The following is a 26254-nucleotide window of genomic DNA, read 5'->3' as shown; positions in this document are numbered from 1 at the left end:
ACTACCGTACTGCGTCTGCTAGTATAGATAATATACTAAATATATTACTACTGTAGGTATATAATATAATGACGGACCTGGTGGACACTGTCAGCAGACTCCTAAACTACTAGTATGAAGAAGATAGAAAAAAAAACCCCACCACAGGTAGGTATACAATTATGGACGAGCACTGACGACACAGAGGTAGGTACAGCCGTGGACTACCGTACTGCATCTGCTAGTATAGATAATATAATAAATATATTACTACTGTAGGTATATAATATAATGACGGACCTGGTGGACACTGTCAGCAGACTGCTAAACTACTAGTATGAAGAAGATTTAAAAAAAAACCCACCACAGGTAGGTAGGTATACAATTATGGACGAGCACTGACGACACAGAGATAGCCACAGCCGTGGACTACCGTACTGCGTCTGCTAGTATAGATAATATAATAAATATATTACTACTGTAGGTATATAATATAATGATGGACCTGGTGGACACTGTCAGTAGACTCCTAAACTACTAGTATGAAGAAGATAGAAAAAAAAAAACCACCACAGGTAGGTAGGTATACAATTATGGACGAGCACTGACGACACAGAGATAGCCACAGCCGTGGACTACCGTACTGCGTCTGCTAATATAGAGATGATAAAGATGAAAAAAAAAATATAACACTACTGCAGGTAAATATTTATATAATATATGTATGACGGACCTGCTGGACACTGTCAGCAGAATGCATTTATAGAATAAAAAAAAAACACCACAGGAGTGTTTAACTTTTTCAGGCAGACAATATACTGGTGGTCACACTGGCAGCAAAAGTGTGCACTGTACTCCTGCTATAACTGCTCCCCAGTCTCCCCCACAATTAAGCTGTGTGAGCAGTGAGCACTCAGCACAGTCAGATATACATAGATGATATATCATGCAGCACACTGAGGCTGAGCACAGATATGGTATGTGTATCGTTTTTTTTCAGGCAGAGAACGGATTATAAATAATAAAACTGGTGGTCACTATCAGCAAAACTCTGCACTACTGAGTACTCCTGACAAGTTCAACTGCTCCCCAAATTAGTAGTAAATCAAATGTCACTCGTCTCTATCTTCTAATCTAAACGGAGAGGACGCCAGCCACGTCCTCTCCCTATCAATCTCAATGCACGTGTGAAAATGGCGGCGACGCGCGGCTCCTTATATAGAATCCAAGTCTCGTGAGAATCCGACAGCGGGATGATGACGTTCGGGCGCGCTCGGGTTAACCGAGCAAGGCGAGAGGATCCGAGTCTGCTCGGACCCGAGCAAAAAAGGGTGAAGTTTGGGCGGGTTCGGATTCCGAGGAACCGAACCCGCTCATCTCTTATGGCCACCCAGCATGACGCCTCCCTTCTTGACCATGCTGTAATTGCAGTCGCACTGCAGTTCAGCGTGATCATAAAAAATGGTGTAGCCTCCTGCTGGTGCAGACTGTATGTGCGCGCAGGAAGCCGCCACCATTTTTGTGATCACAGCGGCTGAATGTGATGTCATACAGCTGCTGTGACCACGCCCCCTGTGTCTCCTCCATTGCAGACCCCATTTTGAAGCCTTGCCCCCGCACCGCTCCATCCCTGACTTGGAAATGGAGTGTTGCTGACCCCCCTCTCCCCCCCTGCCCCGATTGACAGGCAGAGGCGATCGCATTCTCTGCGGGGTGCCGCAGAAAATGCAGGCACATGCGTATGCTCTTAGCAATTTTTGCAGTTGGATCACTTATTGTGATTGCAATCCAACCTGAATCAGGCCCTATTACCTATCACAATGCGCTGCGGGCAGTACAAAATTGGTTTAATATAGGAGAAAAACCCCCAGACCTGTGCTCCTTAACTGTACCTGGTGGCTCGTGGAGCGGCTGCCCAGTAATCAGTGTCCACGCCAGTGCGCACACGGTCCACCCCCTACGGCCACGCTCCCCTTCATCAGCGGCCTCGTGATCCGGAAGGGCGGTGTGTGTGTGACTGACCTTAGGAAGAAACCGGAGCCTCCGCTGCAGTGACCCAGCAACCAGGGCACGGGAGTATACAGCGCCGCTGGGAGTGATGAAGCTGCAGTAAAGATGTCTATTAGACCTAGCCTGCTGCAGCCCTTGTAGATTCTCATAAAACAAGTTCTTCTTTTCTTGTCAGAATGAATAGCTAAGAATTGGCTTCCTGAGGCAGGCCCCTGTTAAGTGGCCTGCTACTGAAGGCACCAACTACAAACTGAGCTCCCTGTTCATGGAAGCGGGGTTATAGAGGAGGATGCGCTGAGCATCTTGGGAACAGTCAAAAGCTTTGAGTCGGTTGGTGCCTCAGATCAAGTTCCTACTCTACACCCCAATGTGAATCCTTGTGGAGTCCTGTGTACCCCACAGAAGAAATTAATGTGTCACACCCATTGGCAGCAACCTTAGAATAGCTGCTGATGGGCACAATTGAGAAAGGAAGGGGGGGGGGGGACATTTGAATCCAGCACATAGATGCAATTCAAATATGTAATTTGTACCTTCCTATTTTAAAATATAATGGATGAACTTCACCCTGTGAGAACAATCTTCATGATCAAGAGATCTCATATGCAAAATAAGTATGAGTTGGGATAGGGCTGGGGAGGGTGGCTGCTCGGGCAGCCCCTCCCCCATCAAGTTAAGGAGATTCAACTGAGGAAGCACAAGGGAACTCTCGTCTGGGGACAACAACTGCAGGGAGACCACATCTTTTCAGATGAACATGGGAGGGCGGAAGGCTGCCTAATACTGAAGCACCATCAAATATCAAACCATATGCAACAACTAGTACAAGCATTCCTGGGGGAAGGTCTGCAGCAGACGGATTTGCATACGGTGATGTCATCCAAGCAGTGGGCCAAAGTTGGCTGGAACCCTCATCTGCATATGAAAAGAGAAAAGGGGCATGCAGGGCATGGCGGCCTTTTGCGGTGCTTGGATGACCCCTAGTTCGCATTAAACACCCCCACCCTCCTTTGGTGTGGGGCTCATGTTGGCTATGCCCCAGCCCCTGAAGCATTCAAGCTGATTTCTTGCAGCAGCTGGGCACTGTAACAGCTCCAGAGCTGCTCTGTAAGGCAACTAAAAGGGTGTGGGCCCTGCAGCACTACCTGTAGTTCGCATTGTGCGTTGGAAGGCACAAAGTAAGCAGACGGGAGAAGTCAGGATAGTGCGCAAGGGCATAGAAGGGAGTGGCTCCAGAAAAGAGAAGTGGAAACAGACAGCAAACTAGGCTGGAGAGAGACCTGAGACAAAGAGATCTGAATTATACGAGAGCCGACCAGGGGAAACACAAATTATGCAATCAAGTTTCCCACATTTGGGGAAATCACAGGAGCAGCACACCCAGAGTGCAATGGGTGAGCCTTGCCCTGGGAGAAGCACCTTCATGATCATAGTATCTCACCTGGCAGGTAAGTAGGAGTTGGGCTAGAGCTGGGGAGGGTCACTGCTCGGGCACCCCCCTGTCAAGTGAAGGAGATCCAACTGAGGCAGCACAAGGGAACTCTCGAAAGAAGAACAAGGCTAGAGGAATATATGAGACAAAGAAATCTGACTTTTACCAGAGCTGACCAGAGGAAAACACAAACACAGTCCCCCACTACCACAAAAAATGCAGGCGAGTTTCCCACATTTGGGGAAATCACAGGGGTCAGCATACCCAGAATGCAATGAATGAACCTCACCCTGGGTGAACAATCTTCATGACCATGGTGTCTCCTATGCAAAATAAGTATGATTTGGGATAGGGCTGGGAGGGCCGCTGCTCAGGCACATCTCTGTCAAGTAAAGGAGATTCAACTGAGGCAGCACAAGGGAACTCTCATCTGGGGACAACAACTGCAGGGAGAACACATATTTTCAGATGAACATGGGAGGGCAGAAGGCTGCCTAATACTGAAGCACCCCCAAACAACAAACCAAAGGCAACAACTAGTGCAAGCATTCCTGGGGCAAGGCCTGCAGGAGATGGATTTGCATATGGTGATGTCATCCAAGCAGTGGGTCAAAGTTGGCTTCAACCCTCATCTGCATATGAAAAGAGAAAAGGGGCGTGCAGGGCATGGCGGCCTTTTGCGGTGCTTGGATTACCCCTAGTTCGCATTAAACACCCCCACCCACCTTTGGTGTGGGGCTCATGTTGGCCATGCCCCATCCCCTGAAGCATTCAAGCTGATTTCTTGCAGCAGCTGGGCACTGTAACAGCTCCAGAGCTGCTCTTTAAGGCAAGTAAAAGATTGTGTGGGCCCTGCAGCACTACCTGTAGTTTGCATTGTGCATTGGAAGGCACAAAGTAAGCAGACGGGAGGAGAAGTCAGGATAGTGCACAAGGGTATAGAAGGGAGGGGCTCAAGATAAAAGAAGTGGAAACAGACAGCAAACTAGGCTGGAGAAAGACCTGAGACAAAGAGATCTGAATTATACGAGAGCCGACCAGAGGAAACACAAATTATGCAGTCAAGTGTCCCACATTTGGGGAAATCGTAGGAGCAGCACACCCAGAGTGCAATGGGTGAGCCTTGCCCTGGGAGAAGCACCTTCCTGATCATAGTATCTCACCTGGCAGGTAAGTAGGAGTTGGGCTAGAGCTGGGGAGGGTCGCTGCTCGGGCACCCCCCTGTCAAGTGAAGGAGATCCACCTGAGGCAGCACAAGGGAACTCTCGAAAGAAGAACAAGGCTAGAGGAAAATCTGAGACAAAGAAATCTGAGTTTTAACAGAGCTGACCAGAGGAAAGCACAAACACAGTCCCCCACTACCACAAATAATGCAGTCGAGTTTCCCACATTTGGGTAAATCACAGGGGTCAGCATACCCAAAATGCAATGAATGAACCTCACCCTGGGAGAACAATCTTCATGACCATGGTATCTCCTATGCAAAATAAGTATGATTTGGGATAGGGCTGGGGAGGGCCGCTGCTCATGCACATCTCTGTCAAGTAAAGGAGATTCAACTGAGGCAGCACAAGGGAACTCTCATCTGGGGACAACAACTGCAGGGAGAACACATATTTTCAGATGAACATGGGAGGGCAGAAGGCTGCCTAATACTGAAGCACCCCCAAACAACAAACCAAATGCAACAACTAGTGCAAGCATTCCTGGGGGAAGTTCTGCAGAAGACGGATTTGCATACGGTGATGTCATCCAAGCAGTGGGCCAAAGTTGGCTGGAACCCTCATCTGCATATGAAAAGAGAAAAGGGGTATGCAGGGCATGGCGGCCTTTTGCGGCGCTTGGATGACCCTTAGTTCGCATTAAACACCCCCACCCTCCTTCGGTGTGGGGCTCATGTTGGCCATGCCCCATCCCCTGAAGCATTCAAGCTGATTTCTTGCAGCAGCTTGGCACTGTATCAGCTCCAGAGCTGCTCTGTAAGGCAAGTAAAAGGGTGTGGGCCCTGCAGCACTACCTGTAGTTTGCATTGTGCATTGGAAGGCACAAAGTAAGCAGACAGGAGGAGAAGTCAGGATAGTGCACAAGGGTATAAAAGCGAGTTTCCCACATTTGGGAAAATCACAGGGGTCAGCATACCCAGAATGCAATGAATGAACCTCACCCTGGGAGAACAATCTTCATGACCATGGTATCTCCTATGCAAAATAAGTATGATTTGGGATAGGGCTGGGGAGGGCCGCTGCTCAGGCACATCTCTGTCAAGTAAAGGAGATTCAACTGAGGCAGCACAAGGGAACTCTCATCTGGGGACAACAACTGCAGGGAGAACACATATTTTCAGATAAAAATCTTGGTCATGCTCTGGTTTCTCTTCAGAACGAACAAATCTTTCGCCTTTTATTAAAGATTTCCGTGGAGAGGAGCAAAACCGAGTTTTATCTCAATTTTTGCATGCCCCATCTTTTTGGGGTTTCTTTTATCGGTTTAAAGATAGAATGAGTGTGCTTTAATGTAAGCTCATTTGCATAGAAATGACAGTAAATGTTTGTTTCTTTTCAAACAGAACTTTCTTGACCATGCTACTTGCTTGAAAGATCTGGGAGCACATGGAATACAGTACAAACCATGCTTATAGCAAGGAGAAGCCAGGTGAGAAATCTGCTTACTTTCAAGTTGGGCGCTCACTTTGATCTGAATGAGGACTGCTGGCACAGCATTTAGGCGACAGGTGGAATCTTGGTCATGCTCTGGTTTCTCTTCAGAACGAACAAATCTTTCGCCTTTTATTAAAGATTTCTGTGGAGAGGAGCAAAACTGAGTTTTATCTCAATTTTTGCATGCCCCATATTATTGGGGTTTCTTTTATCAGTTTCTTGTTAGCTTTAATGTAAGTTTATTTGCATAACAATGACTATAAATGTCTGTTTCTTTTCAAGCAGAACTTTCTTGACCATTCTAATTGCTTGAAAGATCTGGGAGCACATGGAAAAGAGTACAAACCATGCTTATAGCAAGGGGAAGCCTGGTGAGAAATCTGCTTTCTTTCTTTCAAATTGGGTGCTCACTTTGCGCTGAATGAGGACTGCTGGCATGGCACTCAGGCGACAGGTGGAATCTTAGTCATACTCTGGTTTCTCTTCAAAACGAACAGATCTTTCGCCTTTTACTAAAGATTTCCGTGGAGAGGAGCAAAACTGAGTTTTATCTCAATTTTTGCATGCTCCGTCTTATTGGGGTTTCTTTTATCGGTTTAAAGATAGAACGAGTGTGCTTTAATGTAAGCTCATTTGCATAGAAATGACAGTAAATGTTTGTTTCTTTTCAAACAGAACTTTCTTGACTATACTAAATGCTTGAAAGATCTGGGAGCACATGGAAAAGAGTACAAACCATGTTTATAGCAAGGGGAAGCCTGGTGAGAAATCTGCTTTCTTTCTTTCAAATTGGGTGCTCACTTTGAGCTGAATGAGGACTGCTGGCATGGCACTCAGGCGACAGGTGGAATCTTGGTCATGTTCTGGTTTCTCTTCAGAACGAACAAATCTTTCGCCTTTTACTAAAGATTTCCGTGGAGAGGAGCAAAACTGAGTTTTATCTCAATTTTTGCATGCCCCATCTTATTGGGATTTTATTTTATCGGTTTAAAGATAGAACGAGTGTGCTTTAATGTAAGCTCATTTGCATAGAAATGACAGTAAATGTTTGTTTCTTTTCAAACAGAACTTTCTTGACCACACTAATTGCTTGAAAGATCTGGGAGCACATGGAAAAGAGTACAAACCATGTTTATAGCAAGGGGAAGCCTGGTGAGAAATCTGCTTTCTTTCTTTCAAATTGGGTGCTCACTTTGAGCTGAATGAGGATTGCTGGCATGGCACTCAGGCGACAGGTGGAATCTTGGTCATGCTCTGGTTTCTCTTCAAAACGAACAGATCTTTCGCCTTTTACTAAAGATTTCCGTGGAGAGGAGCAAAACTGAGTTTTATCTCAATTTTTGCATGCTCCGTCTTATTGGGGTTTCTTTTATCGGTTTAAAGATAGAACGAGTGTGCTTTAATGTAAGCTCATTTGCATAGAAATGACAGTAAATGTTTGTTTCTTTTCAAACAGAACTTTCTTGACTATACTAATTGCTTGAAAGATCTGGGAGCACATGGAAAAGAGTACAAACCATGTTTATAGCAAGGGGAAGCCTGGTGAGAAATCTGCTTTCTTTCTTTCAAATTGGGTGCTCACTTTGAGCTGAATGAGGACTGCTGGCATGGCACTCAGGCGACAGGTGGAATCTTGGTCATGTTCTGGTTTCTCTTCAGAACGAACAAATCTTTCGCCTTTTACTAAAGATTTCCGTGGAGAGGAGCAAAACTGAGTTTTATCTCAATTTTTGCATGCCCCATCTTATTGGGGTTTTATTTTATCGGTTTAAAGATAGAACGAGTGTGCTTTAATGTAAGCTCATTTGCATAGAAATGACAGTAAATGTTTGTTTCTTTTCAAACAGAACTTTCTTGACCACACTAATTGCTTGAAAGATCTGGGAGCACATGGAAAAGAGTACAAACCATGTTTATAGCAAGGGGAAGCCTGGTGAGAAATCTGCTTTCTTTCATTCAAATTGGGTGCTCACTTTCAGCTGAATGAGAACTGCTGGCATGGCACTCAGGCGACAGGTGGAATCTTGGTCATGCTCTGGTTTCTCTCCAGAACTAACAAATATTTCGCCTTTTATTAAAGATTTCCGTGGAGAGGAGCAAAACTGAGTTTTATCTCAATTTTTGCATGCCCCATATTATTGGGGTTTCTTTTATCAGTTTAAAGACAGAACGAGTGTGCTTTCTTGTTAGCTTTAATGTAAGTTTATTTGCATAACAATGACAGTAAATGTTGTTTCTTTTCAAACAGAACTTTCTTGACCATGCTACTTGCTTAAAGGTCTGGGAGCACATGGAAAACAGTACAAACCATGCAGTATCACAAGAGCCTTTATTTGATCTTTCATGAAGATAGAGCAGAATTGAGGACACGTCAACAATTTCTGCCGAAGGTGGTTCATCTTTCCACATGGTGCCTTTGGCCACTGACACCTTCGTTGAGTCAAAGTCTCTGGCTGTGGTCAGAACTTTGAAAATGTATGTCACCAGAACGGTTCAGATTAGGAAAACAGAGGCTCTGTTTGTCCTGTATGCTCCCAACAGGATTTGGTGTCCTGCTTCCATGCAGACCATTATGCGCTGGATCTGTGGTAAGATTCAGCATGCTCGTTCCACGGCAGGATTGCCGTTACTGAAGTAGGTGAAGACCCATTCTACTAGAAAGGTGGGTTCATCCTGGGCAGCTGGTCGGGGAGTCTCGGCATTGCAACTTTGCCGAGCAGCTATTTAGTAAACACTTTTGCTAAGTTTTACAAGTTTGATACCTTGGCTGATGATAACCTTAAGTTGGGTCATTCGGTGCTGCAGAGTCGTACGCACTCTCCCACCCGTTCAAGAGCTTTGGTATAACCCCATGGTTCTTAATGTGACCCCAGCATCCTCTAGGTCGTATGAGAAAATAGGATTTTAATACCTACCGGTAAATCCTTTTCTCTTAGTCTGTAGAGGATGCTGGGCACCCGTCCCAGTCCATACTGTGTCTGCAGTTATTACTTGTGGTTATACACATGTTGTGTTATGGTTCTGGTCAGCTTTTTGCTGCAATTGTTCATGCCGTTGGCTTGTGTTCTGTTGAATGCCACGTTCTGCGGCATGTTTAAGGTGTGAGCTGGTAAGATGCTCACCTTAGTTTAACAATAAATCCTTTCCTCGAAATGTCCGTCTCCCTGGGCACAGTTCCTATAACTGGAGTCTGGAGGAGGGGCATAGAGGGAGGAGCCAGTTCACACCCTTTGAAAGTCTTAAAGTGCCCATGTCTCTTGCGGATCCCGTCTATACCCCATGGTTCTTAATGTGACCCCAGCATCCTCTACGGACTAAGAGAAAAGAATGCCCTTGCGCACTATCCTGACTTCTCCTCCCGTCTGCTTACTTTGTGCCTTCCAACGCACAATGCGAACTACAGGTGGTGCTGCAGGGCCCACACCCTTTTACTTGCCTTACAGAACAGCTCTGGAGCTGTTACAGTGCCCAGCTGCTGCAAGAAATCAGCTTGAATGCTTCAGGGGATGGGGCATGGCCAACATGAGCCCCACACCAAAGGAGGGTGGGGGTGTTTAATGTGAACTAGGGGTCATCCAAGCACTGCAAAAGGCCGCCATGCCCTGCATGCCCCTTTTCTCTTTTCATATGCAGATGAGGGTTCCAGTCAACTTTGGCCCACTGCTTGGATAACATCACCGTATGCAAATCCGTCTGCTGCAGACCTTCCCCCAGGAATGCTTGTACTAGTTGTTGCATATGGTGCTTCAGTATTAGGCAGCCTTCCTCCCTCCCATGTTCATCTGAAAAGATGTGGTCTCCCTGCAGTTGTTGTCCCCAGACGAGAGTTCCCTTGTGCTTCCTCAGTTGAATCTCCTTAACTTGACGGGGGAGGTGCTGCCCGAGCAGCCCTCCCCAGCCCTATCCCAACTCATATTTATTTTGCATATGAGATCTCTTGATCATGAAGATTGTTCTCACAGGGTGAGGTTCATCCATTATATTTTAAAATAGGAAGGTACGAATTACATATTTGAATTGCATCTATGTGCTGGATTCAAATGTCCCCCCCCCCTTCCTTTCTCAATTGTGCCCGTCAGCAGCTATTCTAAGGTTGCTGCCAATGGGTGTGACACATTAATTTCTTCTGTGGGGTACACTGGACTCCACAAGGATTCACATTGGGGTGTAGAGTAGGATCTTGATCTGAGGCACCAACCGGCTCAAAGCTTTTGACTGTTCCCAAGAAGCTCAGTGCATTCTCCTCTATAACCCCGCTTCCATGAACAGGGAGCTCAGTTTGTAGTTGGTGCCTTCAGTAGCAGGCCAATTAACAGGGGCCTGCCTCAGGCAGCCTATTCTTAGCTATTAATTTTGACAAGAAAAGAAGAACTTGTTTTATGAGAATCTACAAGGGCTGCAGCAGGCTAGGTCTAATAGACATCTTTACTGCAGCTTCATCACTCCCAGCGGCGCTGTATACTCCCGTGCCCTGGTTGCTGGGTCACTGCAGCGGAGGCTCCGGTTTCATCCTAAGGTCAGTCACACACACACCACCCTTCCGGATCACGAGGCCGCTGCTGAAGGGGAGCGAGGCCGTAGGGGGTGGGCCGTGTGCGCACTGCGGTGGACACTGATTACTGGGCAGCCGCTCCACTAGCCACCAGGTACAGTTAAGGAGCACAGGTCTGGGGGTTTTTCTCCTATATTAACCCAATTTTGTACTGCCCGCAGCGCATTGTGATAGGTAATAGGGCCTGATTCAGGTTGGATTGCAATCACAATAAGCGATCCAACTGCAAAAATTGCTAAGAGCATACGCATGTGCCTGCATTTTCTGCGGCACCCCGCAGAGAATGTGATCGCCTCTGCCTGTCAATCGGGGCGGGGAAGGGGGGGAGAGGTGGGTCAGCAACACTCCATTTCCAAGTCAGGGATGGAGCGGTGCGGGGGCAAGGCTTCAAAATGGGGTCTGCAACGGAGGAGACACAGGGGGCGTGGTCACAGCGACTGTATGACATCACATTCAGCCGCTGTGATCACAAAAATGGTGGCGGCTTCCTGCGCGCACATACAGTCTGCACCAGCAGGAGCCTACACCATTTTTTATGATCACGCTGAACTGCAGTGCGACTGCAATTACAGCATGGTCAAGAAGGGAGGCGTCATGCTGGGTGGCCATGCCCTGTCACTTTGCAGGAGCCAGCACCGCTCACACACTAGTCCCCGGGTGCAGCCCCCAACCCCCGGGACACCCGGAGCAACAAAATGTAGATTCAGGCCACCAGGCCACGCCCCTACCTATGAAACCATGCCTCCTTTTTACCATTGCACTGCTTATCTGCGCGCACTGCATTACAATCTCCCTCGCCACCTCTCTGGGTGTCACCAGTGATAGTGACACCTCTGCCATGCTTGTAGCAGCTGGTCCTAAGATCTACGCCTCAAACCCTGAGTGTTTGCCCTTGTGACTTGTTGATCATCATAGCGAAGCAGATGCTTACAGAAAACTGCAGGGGCTTAGATTGAAAATAAAAAAATTGATAGGGTATAAGGTAGAGAGGAGCGGGTTCGGTTCTCCGAGAACCGAATTCCCCACGAACTCCACGTGGTTTACACTGGTCCGAGGCAGGCTCGGTTGTTCCCGCCTGACTCGGAAAACCTGAACAAGGGAAAATGTCATCATCCCGCTGTCGGATTCTCGCGAGATTCGGATTCCATATAAAGAGCTGCGCGTTGCTGCCATTTTTACTCGTGCATTGAAGAGAGAGCGGAGAGGACGTGGCTATGTTCTCTCAGTGGAAATCTCAATATCAGTGCTCAGTATCAGTGGTTACTTATTGCTGCTCAGTAATACTAGTAGTGTGTCTCTCCTGCTCAGTGTCAGTTCTCAGTAGTATCCTCATCAGTGCTCAGTATCACTGTTCATTGTCTTGTGCTGCATTGTGTTGCTCAGCATAATACAGTACATTACTAATAGTCCAGTGCTGCATCTTGCTGCTCAGTGTCAGTTCTAGTATCCTCATCAGTGCTCACTATCACTGCTCATTGCATTGTGGTGTTCTGTATACTACAATAACATAGTAATATAGTAACATAGTTTTTGAGGTTGAATAGAGGCAAATTGCCCATCGTGTTCAACCTGTTTTAAGTTGTGATGATTCTACATACTTGCTGAATAATGTTTTATGACTAGTTAGCTACTATAACTCATGTTACCCCCGGATTAACCATGTTGATATTTTAAGTATTATAACCTTGGATAGCTTTTTCATTCAGAAATGTATCCATTCCTTTTTTAAATCCAATTACAGAGTCCGCCATTACCACCTTCCCTGGCAGGGAATTCCACATCCTGATTGCCCTAACAGTGAAGAAACCTTTCCTCCATTGCGTTCTGAACTTTCCTCCAGTCGCAGCGAGTGACCACGTGTTCTTTTAATAAATAATTCCTCTGATAACTCTTTGTTATGTATCTTTACATATTTGAAGATATTAATAATATCTCCTCTTAGGCACCTCTTTTCTAGTGTATAAATATTCAGCCTAGTAAGTCTTTCCTTATAGTCCAGTACTTTAAGGCCTTTAATCAATTTAGTCTTCAGGATCTCTGACACTTCCATGAGCAGCAGAGTAGTGCAATGGAAGCATGCTGGGCCCATAACCCAGAGGTCGATTGATCGAAACTATCCTCTGCTATGTGCATTTTTTTTTTTTTATAATTAAAGTAATCAAAAACTGGGATTGATATTTTGGCACTTTTATTTTTACTTAAAGTACAATAACTTTTATCATTTTAATTTGTTTTAATAGTATATTGACAGCATTGTTTTCTTTAAAAAATCCACTTAATTTTCTTTACCCTATTACTGAAATGGTAATTGACAAAAACAAACTACATTGTCACCAGAAGAGCAATGCAAAATGTACAAGTGATATATGAAAATCATCTTCCATCTTGAATTTCAATGATGCATTGGGACAACAATTTGTGAGAAACATCTTCACCCATAAAGAAAGATTTTCTTAATTCCTTACCTGTGTGCTGATTAGATATCACCTTGTTTTCACATTAAACAGACTTCCCCATGAGGAAGCAGCAAGGATGCAGTGACGTTTCCTGGTGTCAACCTGTATTATTTCAGTAGACATTGAAATGAGGATGCATCTTTGATGCCTTTCCAATGAAGCAAGTTTAATTCAGTAATAGGTGAAAAACCATTCCTACAAAGGTGTTAATCAGAGACTTGGCTTTGTGGACACTTTTCAGAGAGCAAATTTGTTAGCATAAACATAAAATCAGAAAATGAAGAGCTGTTTAATCACTCAATTGGACTTTTCTGCCAGCATAATTTTTTTTCTCTGCAACTCACTGCTAAATTGTGCTTCCTAGCTGTTTTTTTATAAAATCACTTAATCAAATCTAACTCTGATTACATCAGAGAAGGCCAGGTACCCTACACCATAAGGGGGGTTTTTGAAATTTTGACTTGTCTACTTAAAGATCACCAAAATCTGATTACAAGGTCAATTACATCCCTGGGTGGGATTGAACCACCAACCTTTTGGTTAATAGCCAAACATGCTAACCGATTGCGCCACAGAGACACCTTGCGAAAGTCAATACTGACAAAGGCTAATAAGCATTCATCTAGAACGTTTCCTAGAAAAACTTTAAAAAGTCAATAATCTGGAGAATTTTTGTAAGAAACACATTGGTACTTTCCCATGATGAGTGAGTGCTTCAGGATTTCTTGCACTTACATGGGCTATTAACCAAAAGGTTGGTGGTTCAATCCCACCCAGGGATGTAATTGACCTTGTCATCAGATTTTGGTGATCTTTAAGTAGACAAGTCAAAATTTCAAACCCCCTCTTATGGTGTAGGGTACCTGGCCTTCTCTGACGTAATCAGAGTTAGATTTAATTAAGTGATTTTATAAAAAACAGCTAGGAAGCACAATTTAGCAGTGGGTTGCAGAGAAAAAAATAACATTTTAAACCTACCGGTAATTTTTTTTTCTCGTAGTCCGTAGAGGATGATGGGGACTCCGTAAGGACCATGGGGGATAGACGGGCTCCGCAGCAGACATGGGCACTTTAAGAAAGACTTTAGATCTGGGTGTGCACTGGCTCCTCCCTCTATGCCCCTCCTCCATACCTCAGTTAGAGAAACTGTGCCCAGAGGAGACGGACAGTACGAGGAAAGGATTTTTGTTAATCCAAGGTCAAGATTCATACCAGCCACACCAATCACACCGTATAACTTGTGATATACTACCCAGTTAACAGTATGAAAACAACATAGCATCAGTCCAAGACCGATGAAAACTAACATATAACCCTTATGTAAGCAATAACTATATACAAGTCTTGCAGAAGTAGACCGCACTTGGGACGGGCACCCAGCATCCTCTACGGACTACGAGAAAAAGATTTACCGGTAGGTTTAAAATCTTATTTTCTCTTACGTCCTAGAGGATGCTGGGGACTCCGTAAGGACCATGGGGATTATACCAAAGCTCCCAAACGGGCAGGAGAGTGCGGATGACTTTGCAGCACCGATTGAGCAAACAGGAGGTCCTCCTCAGCCAGGGTATCAAACTTATAGAACTTTGCAAAGGTGTTTGAACCAACTTTGACCCACTGCTTGGATGACATCACCATATGCAAATCCATCTGCGGCAGGCCTTCCCCCAGGAATGCTTGCACTAGTTGTTGCATTTGGTTTGTTGTTTGGGGGTGCTTCAGTATTAGGCAGCCTTCTGCCCTCCCATGTTCATCTGAAAATATGTGTTCTCCCTGCAGTTGTTGTCCCCAGATGAGAGTTCCCTTGTGCTGCCTCAGTTGAATCTCCTTTACTTGACAGAGATGTGCCTGAGCAGCGGCCCTCCCCAGCCCTATCCCAAATCATACTTATTTTGCATAGGAGATACCATGGTCATGAAGATTGTTCTCCCAGGGTTAGGTTAATTCATTGCATTCTGGGTATGCTGACCCCTGTGATTTCCCCAAATGTGGGAAACTCAACTGCATTATTTGTGGTAGTGGGGGACTGTGTTTGTGCTTTCCTCTGGTCAGCTCTGGTAAAAGTCAGATTTCTTTGTCTCAGATCTTCCTCTAGCCTTGTTCTTCTTTCGAGAGTTCCCTTGTGCTGCCTCAGTTGGATCTCCTTCACTTGACAGGGGGGTGCCCGAGCAGCGACCCTCCCCAGCTCTAGCCCAACTCCTACTTACCTGCCAGGTGAGATACTATGATCATGAAGATGCTTCTCCCAGGGCAAGGCTCACCCATTGCACTCTGGGTGTGCTGCCCCTGCGATTTCCCCAAATGTGGGAAACTTGACTGCATAATTTGTGTTTCCCCTGGTCGGCTCTCATATAATTCAGATCTCTTTGTCTCAGGTCTCTCTCCAGCCTAGTTTGCTGTCTGTTTCCACTTCTTTTTTCTTGAGCCCCTCCCTTCTATACCCTTGTGCACTATCCTGACTTCTCCCGTCTGCTTACTTTGTGCCTTCCAACGCACAATACAAACTACAGGTAGTGCTGCAGGGCCCACACCCTTTTACTTGCTTTACAGAGCAGCTCTGGAGCTGTTACAGTGCCCAGCTGCTGCAAGAAATCAGCTTGAATGCTTCAGGGGCTGGGGCATAGCCAACATGAGCCCCACACCGAAGGAGGGTGGAGGTGTTTAATGCGAACTAGGGGTCATCCAAGCGCCGCAAAAGGCCGCCATGCCCTGCACACCCCTTTATTCTTTTCATATGCAGACGAGGGTTGAAGCCAACTTTGACCCACTGCTTGGATGACATCACCATATTCAAATCCATCTGCTGCAGGCCTTCCCCCAGGAATGCTTGCACTAGTTGTTGCATTTGGTTTGTTGTTTGGGGGTGCTTCAGTATTAGGCAGCCTTCTGCCCTCCCATGTTCATCTGAAAATATGTGTTCTCCCTGCAGTTGTTGTCCCCAGATGAGAGTTCCCTTGTGCTGCCTCAGTTGAATCTCCTTTACTTGACAGAGATGTGCCTGAGCAGCGGCCCTCCCCAGCCCTATCCCAAATCATACTTATTTTGCATAGGAGATACCATGGTCATGAAGATTGTTCTCCCAGGGTTAGGTTCATTCATTGCATTCTGGGTATGCTGACCCCTGTGATTTCCCCAAATGTGGGAAACTCAACTGCATTATTTGTGGTAGTGGGGGACTGTGTTTGTGCTTTCCTCTGGTCAGCTCTGGTAAAAGTCAGATTTCTTTGTCTCAGATCTTCCTCTAGCCTTGTTCTTCTTTCGAGAGTTCCCTTGTGCTGCCTCAGTTGGATCTCCTTCACTTGACAGGGGGGTGCCCGAGCAGCGACCATCCCCAGCTCTAGCCCAACTCCTACTTACCTGCCAGGTGAGATACTATGATCATGAAGATGCTTCTCCCAGGGCAAGGCTCACCCATTGCACTCTGGCTGTGCTGCCCCTGCGATTTCCCCAAATGTGGGAAACTTGACTGCATAATTTGTGTTTCCCCTGGTCGGCTCTCATATAATTCAGATCTCTTTGTCTCAGGTCTCTCTCCAGCCTAGTTTGCTGTCTGTTTCCACTTCTTTTTTCTTGAGCCCCTCCCTTCTATACCCTTGTGCACTATCCTGACTTCTCCCATCTGCTTACTTTGTGCCTTCCAACGCACAATGCAAACTACAGGTAGTGCTGCAGGGCCCACACCCTTTTACTTGCTTTACAGAGCAGCTCTGGAGCTGTTACAGTGCCCAGCTGCTGCAAGAAATCAGCTTGAATGCTTCAGGGGCTGGGGCATAGCCAACATGAGCCCCACACCGAAGGAGGGTGGAGGTGTTTAATGCGAACTAGGGGTCATCCAAGCGCCGCAAAAGGCCGCCATGCCCTGCACACCCCTTTTTTCTTTTCATATGCAGACGAGGGTTGAAGCCAACTTTGACCCACTGCTTGGATGACATCACCATATGCAAATCCATCTGCTGCAGGCCTTCCCCCAGGAATGCTTGCACTAGTAGTTGCATTTGGTTCGTTGTTTGGGGGTGCTTCAGTTTTAGGCAGCCTTCTGCCCTCCCATGTTCATCTGAAAATATGTGTTCTCCCTGCAGTTGTTGTCCCCAGATGAGAGTTCCCTTGTGCTGCCTCAGTTGAATCTCCTTTACTTGACAGAGATGTGCCTGAGCAGCGGCCCTCCCCAGCCCTATCCCAAATCATACTTATTTTGCATAGGAGATACCTTGGTCATGAAGATTGTTCTCCCAGGGTGAGGTTCATTCATTGCATTCTGGGTATGCTGACCCCTGTGATTTCCCCAAATGTGGGAAACTCGACTGCATTATTTGTGGTAGTGGGGGACTGTGTTTGTGCTTTCCTCTGGTCAGCTCTGGTAAAAGTCAGATTTCTTTGTCTCAGATCTTCCTCTAGCCTTGTTCTTCTTTCGAGAGTTCCCTTGTGCTGCCTCAGTTGGATCTCCTTCACTTGACAGGGGGTGCCCAAGCAGCAATCCTCCACAGCTCTAGCCCAACTCCTACTTACCTGCCAGGTGAGATACTATGATCTTCACTGTTAGGGCAATCAGGATGTGGAATTCCCTGCCAGGGAAGGTGGTAATGGCGGACTCTGTAATTGGATTTAAAAAAGGAATGGATACATTTCTGAATGAAAAAGCTATCCAAGGTTATAATACTTAAAATATCAACATGGTTAATCCGGGGGTAACATGAGTTGTAGTAGTTAACTAGTCATAAAACATTATTCAGCAAGTATGTAGAATCATCACAACTTAAAACAGGTTGAACACGATGGGCAATTTGCCTCTTTTCAACCTCAAAAACTATATTACTATATGTTACTATATTACTATGTTACTGTAGTATACAGAACACCACAATGTAATGAGCAGTGATAGTGAGCACTGATGAGGATACTAGAACTGACACTGAGCAGCAAGATGCAGCACTGGACTATTAGTAATGTACTGTAGTATGCTGAGCACCACAATGCAGCACAAGACAATGAGCAGTGATACTGAGCACTGATGAGGATACTACTGAGAACTGACACTGAGCAGGAGAGACACACTACTAGTATTACTGAGCAGCAATAAGTAACCACTGATACTGAGCACTGATATTGAGATTTCCACTGAGAGAACATAGCCACGTCCTCTCCGCTCCCTCTTCAATGCACGAGTAAAAATGGCGGCAACGCGCAGCTCTTTATATGAAATCCGAATCTCGCGAGAATCCGACAGCGGGATGATGACATTTTCCCTTGTTCAGGTTTTCCGAGTCAGGCGGGAACAACCGAGCCTGCCTCGGACCAGTGTAAACCACGTGGAGTTCGTGGGGAATTCGGTTCTCGGAGAACCGAACCCGCTCCTCTCTACCTTATACCCATATATTTTTTTATTTTCAATCTAAGCCCCTGCAGTTTTCTGTAAGCATCTGCTTCGCTATGATGATCAACAAGTCACAAGGGCAAACACTCAGGGCTTGAGGCGTAGATCTTAGGACCAGCTGCTACAAGCATGGCAGAGGTGTCACTATCACTGGTGACACCCAGAGAGGTGGCGAAGGAGATTGTAATGCAGTGCGCGCAGATAAGCAGCGCAATGGTAAAAAGGAGGCATGGTTTCATAGGTAGGGGCGTGGCCTGGTGGCCTGAATCTACATTTTGTTGCTCCGGGTGTCCCGGGGGTTGGGGGCTGCACCCGGGGACTAGTGTGTGAGCGGTGCTGGCTCCTGCACAGTGACAGGACATGGCCACCCAGCATGACGCCTCCCTTCTTGACCAATCTGTAATTGCAGTCGCACTGCAGTTCAGCGTGATCATAAAAAATGGTGTAGCCTCCTGCTGGTGCAGACTGTATGTGCGCGCAGGAAGCCGCCACCATTTTTGTGATCACAGCGGCTGAATGTGATGTCATACAGCCGCTGTGACCACGCCCCCTGTGTCTCCTCCGTTGCAGACCCCATTTTGAAGCCTTGCCCCCGCACCGCTCCATCCCTGACTTGGAAATGGAGTGTTGCTGACCCCCCTCTCCCCCCCTGCCCCGATTGACAGGCAGAGGCGATCGCATTCTCTGCGGGGTGCCGCAGAAAATGCAGGCACATGCGTATGCTCTTAGCAATTTTTGCAGTTGGATCGCTTACTGTGATTGCAATCCAACCTGAATCAGGCCCTATTACCTATCACAATGCGCTGCGGGCAGTACAAAATTGGTTTAATATGGGAGAAAAAACCCCAGACCTGTGCTCCTTAACTGTACCTGGTGGCTCGTGGAGCGGCTGCCCAGTAATCAGTGTCCACGCCAGTGCGCACACGGTCCACCCCCTACGGCCACGCTCCCCTTCATCAGCGGCCTCGTGATCCGGAAGGGCGGTGCGTGTGTGACTGACCTTAGGAAGAAACCGGAGCCTCCGCTGCAGTGACCCAGCAACCAGGGCACGGGAGTATACAGCGCCGCTGGGAGTGATGAAGCTGCAGTAAAGATGTCTATTAGACCTAGCCTGCTGCAGCCCTTGTAGATTCTCATAAAAAAAGTTCTTATTTTCTTGTCAAAATTAATAGCTAAGAATAGGCTGCCTGAGGCAGGCCCCTGTTAAGTGGCCTGCTACTGAAGGCACCAACTACAAACTGAGCTCCCTGTTCATGGAAGCGGGGTTATAGAGGAGAATGCGCTGAGCATCTTGGGAACAGTCAAAAGCTTTGAGCCGGTTGGTGCCTCAGATCAAGATCCTACTCTACACCCCAATGTGAATCCTTGTGGAGTCCAGTGTACCCCACAGAAGAAATTAATGTGTCACACCCATTGGCAGCAACCTTAGAATAGCTGCTGACGGGCACAATTGAGAAAGGAAGGGGGGGGGGACATTTGAATCCAGCACATAGATGCAATTCAAATATGTAATTTGAACCTTCCTATTTTAAAATATAATGGATGAACTTCACCCTGTGATAACAATCTTCATGATATAGAGATCTCATATGCAAAATAAGTATGAGTTGGGATAGGGCTGGGGAGGGTGGCTGCTCGGGCAAGCCCCTCCCCCGTCAAGTTAAGGAGATTCAACTGAGGAAGCACAAGGGAACTCTCGTCTGGGGACAACAACTGCAGGGAGACCACATTTTTTCAGATGAACATGGGAGGGCGGAAGGCTGCCTAATACTGAAGCACCATCAAATATCAAACCATATGCAATAACTAGTACAAGCATTCCTGGGGGAAGGTCTGCAGGAGACGAATTTGCATACGGTGATGTCATCCAAGCAGTGGGCCAAAGTTGGCTGGAACCCTCATCTGCATATGAACATAGAAAAGGGTTATGCAGGGCATGGCGGCCTTTTGCGGCGCTTGGATGACCCCTAGTTCGCATTAAACACCTCCACCCTCCTTCGGTGTGGGGCTCATGTTGGCTATGCCCCAGCCCCTGAAGCATTCAAGCTGATTTCTTGCAGCAGCTGGGCACTGTAACAGCTCCAGAGCTGCTCTGTAAGGCAAATAAAAGGGTGTGGGCCCTGCAGCACTACCTGTAGTTCGCATTGTGCGTTGGAAGGCACAAAGTAAGCAGACGGGAGAAGTCAGGATAGTGCGCAAGGGCATAGAAGGGAGCGGCTCAAGAAAAGAGAAGTGGAAACAGACAGCAAACTAGGCTGGAGAGAGACCTGAGACAAAGAGATCTGAATTATACGAGAGCCGACCAGGGGAAACACAAATTATGCAGTCAAGTTTCCCATATTTGGGGAAATCGCAGGGGCAGCACACCCAGAGTGCAATGGTTGAGCCTTGCCCTGGGAGAAGCACCTTCAAGATCATAGTATCTCACCTGGCAGGTAAGTAGGAGTTGGGCTAGAGCTGGGGAGGGTCGCTGCTCGGGCACCCCCCTGTCAAGTGAAGGAGATCCAACTGAGGCAGCACAATGGAACTCTCGAAAGAAGAACAAGGCTAGAGGAAGATCTGAGACAAAGAAATCTGACTTTTACCAGAGCTGACCAGCGGAAAACACAAACACAGTCCCCAACTACCACAAATAATGCAGGCGAGTTTCCCACATTTGGGTAAATCACAGGGGTCAGCATACCCAGAATGCAATGAATGAACCTCACCCTGGGTGAACAATTTTCATGACCATGGTGTCTCCTATGCAAAATAAGTATGATTTGGGATAGGGCTGGGGAGGGCCGCTGCTCAGGCACATCTCTGTCAAGTAAAGGAGATTCAACTGAGGCAGCACAAGGGAACTCTCATATGGGGACAACAACTGCAGGGAGAACACATATTTTCAGATGAACATGGGAGGGCAGAAGGCTGCCTAATACTGAAGCACCCCCAAACAACAAACCAAATGCAACAACTAGTGCAAGCATTCCTGGGGGAAGGCCTGCAGCAGATGGATTTGCATATGGTGATGTTATCCAAGCAGTGGGTCAAAGTTGGCTTCAACCCTCATCTGCATATGAAAAGAGAAAAGGGGCGTGCAGGGCATGGCGGCCTTTTGCGGTGCTTGGATGACCCCTAGATCGCATTAAACACCCCCACCCTCCTTTGGTGTGGGGCTCATGTTGGCCATGCCCCATCCCATGAAGCATTCAAGCTGATTTCTTGCAGCAGCTGGGCACTGTAACAGCTCCAGAGCTGCTCTGTAAGGCAAGTAAAAGGGTGTGGGCCCTGCAGCACTACCTGTAGTTTGCATTGTGCATTGGAAGGCACAAAGTAAGCAGACGGGAGGAGAAGTCAGGATAGTCCACAAGGGTATAGAAGGGAGGGGCTCAAGAAAAAAGAAGTGGAAACAGAGAGCAAACTAGGCTGGAGAGAGACCTGAGACAAAGAGATCTGAATTATACGAGAGCCGACCAGAGGAAACACAAATTATGCAGTCAAGTGTCCCACATTTGGGGAAATCGTAGGAGCAGCACACCCAGTGTGCAATGGGTGAGCCTTGCCCTGGGAGAAGCACCTTCCTGATTATAGTATCTCACCTGGGTGTGCTGCCCCTGTGATTTCCCCAAATGTGGGAAACTTGACTGCATAATTTGTGTTTCCCCTGGTCGGCTCTCATATAATTCAGATCTCTTTGTCTCAGGTCTCTCTCCAGCCTAGTTTGCTGTCTGTTTCCACTTCTTTTTTCTTGAGCCCCTCCCTTCTATACCCTTGTGGACTATCCTGACTTCTCCTCCTGTCTGCTTACTTTGTGCCTTCCAATGCACAATGCAAACTACAGGTAGTGCTGCAGGGCCCACACCCTTTTACTTGCCTTACAGAGCAGCTCTGGAGCTGTTACAGTGCCAAGCTGCTGCAAGAAATCAGCTTGAATGCTTCAGGGGCTGGGGCATGGCCAACATGAGCCCCACACCGAAGGAGGGTGGGGGTGTTTAATGCGAACTAAGGGTCATCCAAGCGCCGCAAAAGGCCGCCATGCCCTGCATACCCCTTTTCTCTTTTCATATGCAGATGAGGGTTCCAGCCAACTTTGGCCCACTGCTTGGATGACATCACTATATGCATATCCGTCTTCTGCAGACCTTCCCCCAGGAATGCTTGTACTAGTTGTTGCATTTGGTTTGTTGTTTGGGGGTGCTTCAGTATTAGGCAGCCTTCTGCCCTCCCATGTTCATCTGAAAATATGTGTTCTCACTGCAGTTGTTGTCCCCAGATGAGAGTTCCCTTGTGCTGCCTCAGTTGAATCTCCTTTACTCTAAAACTTGTAAAACTTAGCAAAAGTGTTTACTAAATAGCTGCTCGGCAAAGTTGCAATGCCGAGACTCCCCGACCAGCTGCCCAGGATGAACCCACCTTTCTAGTAGAATGGGTCTTCACCTAATTCAGTAACGGCAATCCTGCCGTGGAATGAGCATGCTGAATCTTACCACAGATCCAGCACATAATTGTCTACATGGAAGCAGGACACCCAATCCTGTTGGGAGCATACAGGACAAACAGAGCCTCTGTTTTCCTAATCTGAACCGTTCTGGTGACATAAATTTTCAAAGTTCTGACCACAGCCAGAGACTTTGACTCAACGAAGGTGTCAGTGGCCAAAGGCACCATGTGGAGAGATGAACCACCTTCGGCAGAAATAGTTGACGTGTCCTCAATTCTGCTCTATCTTCATGAAATATCAAATAAAGGCTCTTGTGATACTGCATGGTTTGTACTGTTTTCCATGTGCTCCCAGATCTTTCAAGCAAGAAGCATGGTCAAGAAAGTTCTGTTTGAAAAGAAACAACATTTACTGTCATTGTTATAGAATTTGGGAGAAAAAACAAGAAGAAATCTGCACTGTTGACGCACTGGACAGAATGAATGAATCAAAAAATATAACCTTTATTAAGTATGTATTAAAATTGGATAAATATTAATATTATTATCCCAAACTGCAGTGAAACATAAAGGTTAAAATCACAGAACTAACATACATGTGCATAAGAAGAATAAAGAGATGTGAAAAAAAGGTTTAAAAAGCGTGTCCGTGTGTGATTATTTTTGAAGGCACAACCCTGGCGGGGTTGTTTATATAGATATATATGTTGCTAATAATCACTTTCTAGCGTAATGTTATTAAATAGCTGTTAGTATCTATGTCGTCAGGTACCACTGGGTCGTATCCTATATACTCCTGTGGGAAACTTGACTGCATAATTTGTGTTTCCCCTGGTCGGCTCTCGTATAATTCAGATCTCTTTGTCTCAGGTCTCTCTCCAGCCTAGTTTGCTGTCTGTTTCCACTTCTCTTTTCTTGAGCCGCTGCCTTCTATGCCCTTGTGCACTCTCCAGACTTCTCCTGTCTGCTTACTTTGTGCCTTCCAACGCACAATGCAAACTACAGGTAGTGCTGCAGGGCCCACACCCTTTTACTTGCCTTACAGAGCAGCTCTGGAGCTGTTACAGTGCCCAGCTGCAGCAAGAAATCAGCTTGAATGCTTCAGGGGCTGGGGCATAGCCAACATGAGCCCCACACCGACGGAGGGTGGAGGTGTTTAATGCAAACTAGGGGTCAGCCAAGCGCCGCAAAAGGCCACCATGCCCTGCATGCCCCTTTTCTCTTTTCATATGCAGACGAGGGTTGAAGCCAACTTTGACCCACTGCTTGGATGACATCACCATATGCAAATCCATCTGCGGCAGGCCTTCCCCCAGGAATGCTTGCACTAGTTGTTGCATTTGGTTTGTTGTTTGGGGGTGCTTCAGTATTAGGCAGCCTTCTGCCCTCCCATGTTCATCTGAAAATATGTGTTCTCCCTGCAGTTGTTGTCCCCAGATGAGAGTTCCCTTGTGCTGCCTCAGTTGAATCTCCTTTACTTGACAGAGATGTGCCTGAGCAGCGGCCCTCCCCAGCCCTATCCCAAATCATACTTATTTTGCATAGGATATACCATGGTCATGAAGATTGTTCTCCCAGGGTTAGGTTCATTCATTGCGTTCTGGGTATGCTGACCTCTGTGATTTCCCCAAATGTGGGAAACTCAACTGCATTATTTGTGGTAGTGGGGGACTGTGTTTGTGCTTTCCTCTGGTCAGCTCTGGTAAAAGTCAGATTTCTTTGTCTCAGATCTTCCTCTAGCCTTGTTCTTCTTTCAAGAGTTCCCTTGTGCTGCCTCAGTTGGATCTCCTTCACTTGACAGGGGGGTGCCCGAGCAGCGACCCTCCCCAGCTCTAGCCCAACTCCTACTTACCTGCCAGGTGAGATACTATGATCATGAAGTTGCTTCTCCCAGGGCAAGGCTCACCCATTGCACTCTGGGTGTGCTGCCCCTGCGATTTCCCCAAATATGGGAAACTTGATTGCATAATTTGTGTTTCCCCTAGTCGGCTCTCATATAATTCAGATCTCTTTGTCTCAGGTCTCTCTCCAGCCTAGTTTGCTGTCTGTTTCCACTTCTTTTTTCTTGAGCCCCTCCCTTCTACACCCTTGTGCACTATCCTGACTTCTCCTCCTGTCTGCTTACTTTGTGCCTTCCGATGCACAATGCAAACTACAGGTAGTGCTGCAGGGCCCACACCCTTTTACTTGCCTTACAGAGCAGCTCTGGAGCTGTTACAGTGCCAAGCTGCTGCAAGAAATCAGCTTGAATGCTTCAGGGGCTGGGGCATGGCCAACATGAGCCCCACACCGAAGTAGGGTGGGGGTGTTTAATGCGAACTAAGGGTCATCCAAGCGCCGCAAAAGGCCGCCATGCCCTGCATACCCCTTTTCTCTTTTCATATGCAGATGAGGGTTCCAGCCAACTTTGGCCCACTGCTTGGATGACATCACTGTATGCAAATCCGTCTTCTGCAGACCTTCCCCCAGGAATGCTTGTACTAGTTGTTGCATTTGGTTTGTTGTTTGGGGGTGCTTCAGTATTAGGCAGCCTTCTGCCCTCCCATGTTCATCTGAAAATATGTGTTCTCCCGGCAGTTGTTGTCCCCAGATGAGAGTTCCCTTGTGCTGCCTCAGTTGAATCTCCTTTACTTGACAGAGATGTGCCTGAGCAGCGGCCCTCCCCAGCCCTATCCCAAATCATACTTATTTTGCATAGGAGATACCATGGTCATAAAGATTGTTCTCCCAGGGTGAGGTTCATTCATTGCATTCTGGGTATGCTGACCCCTGTGATTTCCCCAAATGTGGGAAACTCAACTGCATTATTTGTGGTAGTGGGGGACTGTGTTTGTGTTTTCCTCTGGTCAGCTCTGGTAAAAGTCAGATTTCTTTGTCTCAGATCTTCCTCTAGCCTTGTTCTTCTTTCGAGAGTTCCATTGTGCTGCCTCAGTTTGATCTCCTTCACTTGACAGGGGGGTACCCGAGCAGCGACCCTCCCCAGCTCTAGCCCAACTCCTACATAACTGCCAGGTGAGATACTATGATCATGAAGGTGCTTCTCCCAGGGCAAGGCTCACCCATTGCACTCTGGGTGTGCTGCTCCTGCGATTTCCCCAAATGTGGGAAACTTGACTGCATAATTTGTGTTTCCCCTGGTCGGCTCTCGTATAATTCAGATCTCTTTGTCTCAGGTCTCTCTCCAGCCTAGTTTGCTGTCTGTTTCCACTTCTCTTTTCTTGAGCCGCTGCCTTCTATGCCCTTGTGCACTCTCCTGACTTCTCCTGTCTGCTTACTTTGTGCCTTCCAACGCACAATGCAAACTACAGGTAGTGCTGCAGGGCCCACACCCTTTTACTTGCCTTTCAGAGCAGCTCTGGAGCTGTTACAGTGCCC

At 47.0% G+C, this 26254-nt stretch overlaps 21 non-coding genes and 4 pseudogenes across 21 annotated transcripts; 16 read left to right on the top strand and 9 right to left on the bottom strand.

Annotated features, from left to right (window-relative positions):
- Positions 1–3282: 3282 nt before the first annotated feature.
- Positions 3283–3445, bottom strand: LOC135019848 (U1 spliceosomal RNA). Its single transcript, XR_010217356.1, has one exon. It is a non-coding gene; the product is annotated as a U1 spliceosomal RNA (small nuclear RNA).
- Positions 3446–3597: 152 nt separating this feature from the next.
- LOC135019750 (U1 spliceosomal RNA) lies at positions 3598–3761 on the bottom strand. Its single transcript, XR_010217270.1, has one exon. It is a non-coding gene; the product is annotated as a U1 spliceosomal RNA (small nuclear RNA).
- Positions 3762–4436: 675 nt separating this feature from the next.
- On the bottom strand, positions 4437–4599 carry LOC135019796 (U1 spliceosomal RNA). The gene has a single exon (XR_010217310.1). It is a non-coding gene; the product is annotated as a U1 spliceosomal RNA (small nuclear RNA).
- Positions 4600–4751: 152 nt separating this feature from the next.
- LOC135019724 (U1 spliceosomal RNA) lies at positions 4752–4915 on the bottom strand. Its single transcript, XR_010217244.1, has one exon. It is a non-coding gene; the product is annotated as a U1 spliceosomal RNA (small nuclear RNA).
- Positions 4916–5508: 593 nt separating this feature from the next.
- LOC135019906 (U1 spliceosomal RNA) lies at positions 5509–5636 on the bottom strand (annotated as a pseudogene).
- Positions 5637–5780: 144 nt separating this feature from the next.
- On the top strand, positions 5781–5896 carry LOC135019948 (U5 spliceosomal RNA). Its single transcript, XR_010217441.1, has one exon. It is a non-coding gene; the product is annotated as a U5 spliceosomal RNA (small nuclear RNA).
- A 270-nt stretch (positions 5897–6166) lies between these two features.
- LOC135019960 (U5 spliceosomal RNA) lies at positions 6167–6282 on the top strand. The gene has a single exon (XR_010217454.1). It is a non-coding gene; the product is annotated as a U5 spliceosomal RNA (small nuclear RNA).
- A 264-nt stretch (positions 6283–6546) lies between these two features.
- Positions 6547–6662, top strand: LOC135019927 (U5 spliceosomal RNA). The gene has a single exon (XR_010217420.1). It is a non-coding gene; the product is annotated as a U5 spliceosomal RNA (small nuclear RNA).
- A 274-nt stretch (positions 6663–6936) lies between these two features.
- LOC135019933 (U5 spliceosomal RNA) lies at positions 6937–7052 on the top strand. Its single transcript, XR_010217426.1, has one exon. It is a non-coding gene; the product is annotated as a U5 spliceosomal RNA (small nuclear RNA).
- Positions 7053–7327: 275 nt separating this feature from the next.
- Positions 7328–7443, top strand: LOC135019953 (U5 spliceosomal RNA). The gene has a single exon (XR_010217447.1). It is a non-coding gene; the product is annotated as a U5 spliceosomal RNA (small nuclear RNA).
- Positions 7444–7717: 274 nt separating this feature from the next.
- On the top strand, positions 7718–7833 carry LOC135019917 (U5 spliceosomal RNA). The gene has a single exon (XR_010217410.1). It is a non-coding gene; the product is annotated as a U5 spliceosomal RNA (small nuclear RNA).
- A 275-nt stretch (positions 7834–8108) lies between these two features.
- LOC135019971 (U5 spliceosomal RNA) lies at positions 8109–8224 on the top strand. Its single transcript, XR_010217465.1, has one exon. It is a non-coding gene; the product is annotated as a U5 spliceosomal RNA (small nuclear RNA).
- Positions 8225–13591: 5367 nt separating this feature from the next.
- Positions 13592–13665, bottom strand: TRNAN-AUU (transfer RNA asparagine (anticodon AUU)). The gene has a single exon. It is a non-coding gene; the product is annotated as a tRNA-Asn (tRNA).
- Positions 13666–14969: 1304 nt separating this feature from the next.
- Positions 14970–15133, top strand: LOC135019973 (U1 spliceosomal RNA). The gene has a single exon (XR_010217467.1). It is a non-coding gene; the product is annotated as a U1 spliceosomal RNA (small nuclear RNA).
- A 152-nt stretch (positions 15134–15285) lies between these two features.
- On the top strand, positions 15286–15427 carry LOC135019810 (U1 spliceosomal RNA; annotated as a pseudogene).
- A 692-nt stretch (positions 15428–16119) lies between these two features.
- On the top strand, positions 16120–16283 carry LOC135019929 (U1 spliceosomal RNA). The gene has a single exon (XR_010217422.1). It is a non-coding gene; the product is annotated as a U1 spliceosomal RNA (small nuclear RNA).
- A 152-nt stretch (positions 16284–16435) lies between these two features.
- Positions 16436–16577, top strand: LOC135019852 (U1 spliceosomal RNA; annotated as a pseudogene).
- A 692-nt stretch (positions 16578–17269) lies between these two features.
- Positions 17270–17433, top strand: LOC135019686 (U1 spliceosomal RNA). The gene has a single exon (XR_010217208.1). It is a non-coding gene; the product is annotated as a U1 spliceosomal RNA (small nuclear RNA).
- Positions 17434–20737: 3304 nt separating this feature from the next.
- Positions 20738–20900, bottom strand: LOC135019868 (U1 spliceosomal RNA). Its single transcript, XR_010217373.1, has one exon. It is a non-coding gene; the product is annotated as a U1 spliceosomal RNA (small nuclear RNA).
- Positions 20901–21052: 152 nt separating this feature from the next.
- Positions 21053–21216, bottom strand: LOC135019760 (U1 spliceosomal RNA). Its single transcript, XR_010217279.1, has one exon. It is a non-coding gene; the product is annotated as a U1 spliceosomal RNA (small nuclear RNA).
- Positions 21217–21890: 674 nt separating this feature from the next.
- Positions 21891–22046, bottom strand: LOC135019910 (U1 spliceosomal RNA). Its single transcript, XR_010217403.1, has one exon. It is a non-coding gene; the product is annotated as a U1 spliceosomal RNA (small nuclear RNA).
- Positions 22047–24407: 2361 nt separating this feature from the next.
- LOC135019738 (U1 spliceosomal RNA) lies at positions 24408–24571 on the top strand. The gene has a single exon (XR_010217258.1). It is a non-coding gene; the product is annotated as a U1 spliceosomal RNA (small nuclear RNA).
- Positions 24572–24723: 152 nt separating this feature from the next.
- LOC135019874 (U1 spliceosomal RNA) lies at positions 24724–24858 on the top strand (annotated as a pseudogene).
- Positions 24859–25560: 702 nt separating this feature from the next.
- LOC135019677 (U1 spliceosomal RNA) lies at positions 25561–25724 on the top strand. Its single transcript, XR_010217199.1, has one exon. It is a non-coding gene; the product is annotated as a U1 spliceosomal RNA (small nuclear RNA).
- A 152-nt stretch (positions 25725–25876) lies between these two features.
- LOC135019861 (U1 spliceosomal RNA) lies at positions 25877–26039 on the top strand. The gene has a single exon (XR_010217366.1). It is a non-coding gene; the product is annotated as a U1 spliceosomal RNA (small nuclear RNA).
- Positions 26040–26254: the final 215 nt, after the last annotated feature.

The sequence above is a fragment of the Pseudophryne corroboree genome, unplaced genomic scaffold (assembly GCF_028390025.1).
Source record: "Pseudophryne corroboree isolate aPseCor3 unplaced genomic scaffold, aPseCor3.hap2 scaffold_337, whole genome shotgun sequence".
Taxonomy (NCBI): domain Eukaryota; kingdom Metazoa; phylum Chordata; class Amphibia; order Anura; family Myobatrachidae; genus Pseudophryne; species Pseudophryne corroboree.
Note: the sequence above shows the minus strand (reverse complement) of the source record. Positions and strands in the feature narration are given on the sequence as shown.